This window comes from Callorhinus ursinus, unplaced genomic scaffold, assembly GCF_003265705.2.
Source record: "Callorhinus ursinus isolate GAN/ISIS: 27379988/994484 unplaced genomic scaffold, GSC_fseal_2.0 scaffold62, whole genome shotgun sequence".
Lineage (NCBI taxonomy): Eukaryota > Metazoa > Chordata > Mammalia > Carnivora > Otariidae > Callorhinus > Callorhinus ursinus.
In genome coordinates this window covers 8,216,352-8,222,693 of record NW_027397124.1, presented here as the reverse complement: position 1 = coordinate 8,222,693, position 6,342 = coordinate 8,216,352, and the positions used below count along the sequence as shown (strand labels likewise).

The 6,342-nt window shown below is 34.0% G+C and overlaps 1 pseudogene; it reads right to left on the bottom strand.

Annotated features, from left to right (window-relative positions):
- Positions 1-904: 904 nt before the first annotated feature.
- Positions 905-982, bottom strand: LOC112834429 (U2 spliceosomal RNA; annotated as a pseudogene).
- Between the last annotated feature and the right edge of the window lie 5,360 nt (positions 983-6,342).

Below are 6,342 nucleotides of genomic sequence, written 5' to 3'. Positions count from 1 at the left end.
GGCTAATGATGTAGATTTTTTCATTTGTTTATTTGTCCTTTGTATGTCCTCTTTGGTGAAATACCACCTCATATCAATTGCCCATTTAATATTTGAATTGTTTGGGGTTTAAATTTTTAAATTTTAATTTTTTTAATAGCCTTTATTTTTTAGAGGAGTTTTAGGTTCAATGTGAAATCAAGCAGAAAGTACAGAGAATTCTTATATACTCCCTGCCACCACACATGCACAGCCTCCCCCAGTATCAACATCTCCCAAAAGAGGGGTACATTTGTTACAGTGAGTGAACCTACATTGCTGCATCATAATTACCAAAAGTCCATAGTTTTACAAAGTCCAAGATTCAGACCTGATGTTGTACATTCTATGGCTTTCCACAAATGTGTGTATTATGACATGTATCCACATAACAGTAACATACAAGTTAGTTTCACTGCCCTAAAAGCCCTATTCAACCTTCCCTCCCTGCTCACCATGAAATTTTTTTTTTTTTTTTTTTTTTACTGTCTCCATAATTTTTGCCTTTTCCAGGTCATATAGTCGGGATCATGCAGTATGTAGCCTTTTCAGGTTCGCACCTCTCATTTAGCAATATGCATTTAAGTTTCCTCCATGTCTTTTTATGGGTTGATAGCTCATTTCTTTTTTAAATTTTATTTTATTTTTTTAAGATTTATTTTTTTATTTATTTGACAGAGAGAGAGAGAGCGAGAGAGGCAACGCAAGCAGGGGGTAGTGGGAGAGGGAGAAGCAGGCTTCCCGCTGAGCAGGGCATTTCTTTTTAGCACTGAATAACATTCCATTGTCTGGGTGTACTACAGTTTGTTCATTTGCCTACTGAAGGATATCTTGGTTGCTTCTAAGTCTTGGCAGTTATGAACAGAGCTGCTATAAATACCTGTGTGAAGGTTTCTGTGTGAACATGAGTTTTCAACTCATTTGGATACTACACTTGATCCTAGCCAAAAGGCCGAGAAGCGATTCAACTCATTTGGATAAATACCAAGGAGTATGTTTGCTGGATCATATGGTAGGAGTTTAGTTTTGTAAGAAACTGCCCAACTGTCTTTCAAAGTGCTTCTGTCATTTTGCATTCCCATCAGCAGTGAATGAATGTTCTTGTTGCTCCATATCCTTGCCAACATCTGGTGGTGTCACAGTTTTGAATGTTAGTCATTCTAAGAGGTATTTAGTGGTATCTCATTGTTATTCTAATTTGCAATTCCCTAATGACTTATGATGTGGAACATCTTTTCATTTGCTTATTTGCCATCTTTATATCTTTTTTGGCGAGGTGTCTGTTCAGGTCTTTTGCCCATTTTTTGAATCAGGTTGTTCAATTTCTTTTTTTTAAGTTTTAAGAGTTTCTTACACATTTTGAATAACAGCCCATTACCAGATAAATCTTTTAAAATATTTTCTCCCAGCCTGTGACTTATCTTCTCATTCTTTTGTCAGTGTCTTTTGCAGAGCAGAAGTTTTTGATAAAGTTCAGCTTATGAATTATTTTCTAGATGTTGCCTTTGGTTGTTTTATTTTTTTACTGTTGAACTTTGAGAATTCTTTATGCATTCAAGACACTAGTCATTTGTCAGATGTGTGACTTGCAAAAATCATCTCCCACTCTTGTAACTTTTTTTTTATCCTCTTAGTGGGGTCTTATATAGAGCAAACTTTTCTAATTTTAATGAAGTCCACTTTGCCCAGTTTCAATTTAGGGGTCATGATTTTGGTGTCAAATCTAAGAACTCATCAGAGAACTGAAGATTATCCTATTTTTTCCCCTAAATGTGTATATAGTTTCATATTTTACATTAAAGACTGATCCATTTTGATCAGTGTAAGGTGTAAGATTTAGGTCAAGGTCTTTTTTTTTTCTTTTGCCCATAATGTCCAGTTGTTCCAGCACAATTTGTTGAAAAGGCTATCTTTCCTTAATTGAATTGCTGTTTCAATTTTCTCTAAAATCGGGGCACCTGGGTGGCTCAGTTGGTTAAGCGACTGCCTTCGGCTCAGGTCATGATCCTGGAGTCCCGGGATCGAGTCCCACATCGGGCTCCCTGCTCGGCAGGGAGTCTGCTTCTCCCTCTGACCCTCTTCCCTCTCGTGCTCTCTATCTCTCATTCTCTCTCTCTCAAATAAAAAAATAAAAAAAAAAAAAAAAAAATAAAATAAAATAAAATCAGTCGAGCGTATTTTTTTATGGGTCTATTTCTGAATTCTTTATTTTGCACCATGAGTCTATGTGTCTGTCTTTCCAACACTACCACGCAGTCTTGATTACCATAGCTCTAAAGTTTTAAACTAAGTAATTACTCATACTTTATTCTTCTTTTTCCAAAAAGAAATTAGTTATTTAAGCTCCTTGACTTTCCATATAAATTTTGCAATAATTTTGTCTATAGTTACAAAAAGTCTTGCTGGAATTTTGGAAAGACTTGCATTAAACCTGTATATCAATTTAAGGATAACTGACATCTTTATTATGTTGAGTCTTGCAGTCCATGAACCTAATATGTTTCTCCACTTTTAGATTATTTTTTATTTCTTTCATCAGTGTTGTATAGTTTTTGGCATACCCGTACTGTACATATTTTGAAAGACTTGTACCTAAGTATATAATATATTGACTGTAAATGGCATTGGATTTTTAACTTTTGTGTTTACATGTTCATTGCTAGTATATAGAAATGATAATATTTCATCTTTCCCTTGTAACTTGTGACATTTATGAACTCCTTCGATTGTTCTAGTTCTTTCATAGAATCCTTGGGATATTCTATGCAGACAGTAATGTCATCTGTAAATAGAGACAGCTTTATTTTTTCCTTTTATATTTGTATGTCTTTTATTTCCTTTTCTTGCCTTATTGCACTGAACAGAACTGTCAGCACTATGTTGAATGAGTCACCAGAGTGGACATCCTTGCCTGGTTCCAGATCTTAGAGGAAAAACATTCAGTTTTTTATCATTAACTGTGCTGTTAAATGAAGTTTTTGTAATATTCTTTATCAATGGAGGATGTTCCCCCTCTCTTATTTTTCTGAGAGATTTTATCATACATGGGTGTGGAATTTTATCAAATACTTTTTCTATATTAGTTGATATGATCATGTGATTTTTCTACTTTAGTCTATTAACATGGTGATACATTGATTGATTTGTGAAGATTGAACCAACCTTGCATCCTTGAAATAAATGCCAGTTGGGGGGCGCCTGGGTGGCTCAGTCATTAAGTGGCTGCCTTCGGCTCTGGTCATGATCCCAGGGTCCTGGGATCGAGCCCCACATCGGGCTCCCTGCTCGGTGGGAAGCCTGCTTCTCCCTCTCCCTCTCCCACTCCCCCCACTTGTATTCCCTCTCTCGCTGTCTCTCTCTCTCTCTGTCGAATAAATAAATAAAATCTTTTAAAAAAAATAAATGCCAGTTGGTCATGTGTACATGTATTTTTATATGTTGATGAAATTATTAAAGATTTTTGTCTATATTCATGAGGGATACTGCTCTGCAGCATTTTTTTAATTGACTTTATCTGGTTCTGATATCAAGGTCTAGTAAGAGATTAATACAATGAATTGGCAAGTGTTCCCTCCTCTTCTGTTTTTTGAAAGAGATTTGTACAGTTGGTGTTAGTGTTTTACAGCATTTTTTTATTAAATGATCTGGGTCTGGAGATTTCTTTCTTGACAGTTTTAAATTTTGAATTTCGTTCTCTTAATAGTTATAAGGGATGCTCAGTTGTCTATTTTTTTTTTTTTTTTTTTTTTTTTAGAGAGGGAGAGGGGAGGGACAAGGGGAGAGGTGGAGAGAGAATCTTAAGCAGACCCCATGCCCAGGTGGAGCGTGAGACTCAGTCTCACAACCCTGAGATCATGACCTGAGCTGAAATCAACAGTTGGATGCTTAACTGACTGAGACACCTAGCTGCCTCTCAATTGTCTATTTTATAATTGATGAACTGCATTTTTGTTTTTTGAAGAATTGATTTACCTAAGTTGTCAAATTTATGTATGTAAAGTTATTCATAGTATTCCTTTATTATCCTTTTGATGTCTGCAGGACTTATAGTGATAGATCCCTATTTCATTCCTCACATTGGTAACTCATGTCTTTACTTGTTTTATCTTTGTCAGTTTTGTTAGAGGCTTGTCAGTTTTTATTGATCTTTTCAAAGATCAATATTGATCTTACTGATCTTTGTTTAATTGGTTTTCTTTACATATTTTTTGTTTCCAATTTTATTGATCCCTCTTTAAACTTTATTTACCTCTTTATATTTGCTTTGGGTTTACTTTGCTCTTCTTTGTTTAGTTCTAAAAGCAAAATCTTAGATTATTAATTTGAGATTTTCCCTTTTTTCTAATGTATGCATTAAGTGATATGTATTTCCCTCTTGCACTGCTTCAGTTGTATCCCACACATTTTGTTATAATGTATTTTTATTTTCATTCAGTTCAATGTATTTTCTTCGGTTTGTTTAGAAATGTGTTGTTTAGTCTTAAGTTTTTGGAGATTTTCCAGTTATCTTTTTGTTACTGATTTCTAGTTTGATTCCATTGTGATTAGAGAATGTATTTTTATGGTTTTAATTTTTTAAAATTTGTTGAAGTTTGTTTGATAGCTCAGGATGTGATCTGTCTTGGCATATGTTCCGTGGGTGCTTAAAAAGAATGTATTCTGATACTGTTGGGTGGGGAATGCTCTAAAAATATGGATTATATCCTGGTGTTCAGTAGTGTTTTCAGTTCTATAATTTCTGTGTCTAGTTATTCTATCCGTTGTTGGGAGAGGGACTTTGAAGTCTCCAACTGTAATTGTGGAGTCATCTACTTCTTTCAGCTGTTTCAGTTTGACATCATCAGAATCCTATTTTTTGGGTCAGACATATTTTGGATTGCTAGGTCTTCTTGGTGGATCGATCTTTTTATCATTATGTAATATCCTTCTCTGTCCCTGCTAATTTCCTTTGCCCTGAAGTCTACTTTATCTGATATTAATTAAGCCACTCTCTTGTCATTTAACTAATATTTGTATGATATACTTTTCTCCCCATTCTTTCGTTTTCATTCTACCTATATCATTACATGTACTGAAGTGAATTTTTGCCGACAGAATGTAGTTAGGTCGTATTTTTTTCAGTCCTCTCTGCTAATTTTTGTCTTTTAATTGGTGTATTTAGATAATTTCCGCTTAATGTAATTATTGGTATGTTAGGGCTTATGTCTACAATTTAACTTTTGTCTTATGTTTTTCATTTTACTGTTTTCTTCTTCTTGCCTTTCTGCAAGTTATTTGAACATGTTTTATAATTTCATTTTAATTTATCTATAGGGTCTTTGAGTGTTATCTGTATGGCTTTTTAGTTGTTGTCCTAGGTAATATATTTTATATACATAACTTATCACAGTCTACTGGTGCCAACAATATACCAGTTCAAGTGAAATAGAAAACTCTCCACCTCCCTTACATCTTTTTACCTTGAAGATAATTTAATTTTCTTAAGTATTTTTCTATATACATTTTCTTTTTCATTTTTTCTATATACACTTAGAAACACATCAGAGACTGTTATAAATTTTGTTTCAAACACCAAACATAATTTAGGGAACTCAATAAGAAAAGCCTATTTATATACCCATACTTTTGCTTACTGTGTTTTTCCTTTCTTACTGATGATCCAGAGTTCTTTCTTTAAGTATTTCCTTCCGATTAGAGAAAGTTCTTTAGCCACCTTTTTCTTAGATTAGGTCTCCTGTGACAAATTCTCTTAGTTTTCCTTAATTTGAGAATACCTTGGTTTCCCCTTTAATTCCTGAAGTATATTTTTGCTGGGTATAAGATTAACAGTACTTTTCTTTAAACGCTTGGGAAATATTTGTCATTTCCTTCTGACCTCATGGTTTCTGATAAGAAATGTACTGTTGCTGTAATTGGATATCCCCCTGTAAGTAAGGTTTTGTTTTCCACTGACTTCTGTCAGTATTTTTTTTTTGTCTTTAGTTTTCAGAAATATAATATTAATGCAGCATGGCATGGATTTCTGTGGCTGTTGCCTGTTTGTGGTTTGCTTAGCTCTTGAACTATGTCTTTTACCAAATATGGGAAGCTTGAGCTATTATTTCTTTGAGTACTTTTTCAATTCCACCTTATTTTTCTTCTTTGGGATTCTGATGACTTTTATATATTAGATCTGTTGTTAGAGTTCCACAGATCCCTGAAGGGTTTTTCATTTTTTCCATTCTACTTTCTCTGTTGTTCAGATTGGTTAATTTTTATTGTTTTATCATCCCATTTGTTGATTCTTTCCTCCGTCTCTCCATTTGATTGTTGAGTTTATCAACT